Genomic DNA, 1,260 nt, shown 5'->3' on the forward strand with positions numbered 1-1,260 from the left:
CCACAAATTTTCAAAGTCAGTTATAATTTTTGGTAATAAAACCTGACATGCTAATGCGAGACTATTGGTTGGCTTTGTCCTACTTGGTGTGAACAAACTTATTTCTGCAGAAATGTTAAATTTTTTATTATGGGTTATTGCCACAGAACATGTATGTACTATAATGACTTTCTAATATATGAATTCTACACCTTGCAAACACCTAGTTGCAAGGATTTCAGATAATGGCTTATGAATAACATATTTATTCTTCTAATTAAAAATGAAGAGGGAGAAAAAGATGCTTAAGAAAGTTAAATAATTTGCCAAAAATTCCACAGCTGGACTGTGATAGAATTGGGATTTTGAACTAAGGGTGATTTAAAATATTTGCAATTATCCCAAGACTATACACTGTCCCCATCTACAATGTGACTAGTCCTGTGTATATGGATAACTATATTAAGCATCTTTACTATAGAAAGCAAAGTCACATGTTCACCTGTAATATAGTCATTCACTTTAATTTGGGGGATGAAGATGAGTGAATTGAACTCCAGATTTATTGGAAAGATTTAGTTAATGCATTTTATAATTAAAAACAAATTATATTTAGTTGACATGGTTTATATTAAAAATAAAAATAATTTTGAGCCAAAGCGAGACCCCATCTCTAAAAATAGCCAGGTATTGTGGCGGGCGCCTATAGTCCCAGCTACTTGGGAGGCTGCAACAAGAGAATCGCTTGAGCCCAAGAGTCTGAGGTTGCTGTGAGCTGTGACACCACGACACTCCACTGAGGGCGACAAAGTGAGACTCTGTCTCAAAAATAAAAATAAAGTATTATTAGTAGATATAGAAAAATATTTGGTATCACTTGTGAAGACATTCACAAGTCCTGTGAATTGATTTTTTTCAAGAACTTTATTTCTTTTGCAATCAAAATAACATATATATGTTTATTACTTTTTGCATTTCCACAACTTCTTCATAGTTTGTTACCAACCATTCAAGGTAAGATATGTTACAAAATAACTGGCTCACATTCTGAATCTCTCTCTTTTTTTTTTTTTTTTGAGAACAGAGTCTCACTTTGTCGTCCTCAATAGAGCGCTATAGCATCACAGTTCACAGCAATCTCAAACTCTCAGACTCAAGCGATTCTCTTGCCTCAGCCTCTCAAGTAGCTGGGACTACAGGTGCCCGGCACAACTCCCGGCTATTTTTTGTTGCAGTTGTCATGGTTGTTTTAGCTGGCGTGGGCTGGGTTTGAACCTGGCA

Source organism: Nycticebus coucang, chromosome 14 (assembly GCF_027406575.1).
Source record: "Nycticebus coucang isolate mNycCou1 chromosome 14, mNycCou1.pri, whole genome shotgun sequence".
Lineage (NCBI taxonomy): Eukaryota > Metazoa > Chordata > Mammalia > Primates > Lorisidae > Nycticebus > Nycticebus coucang.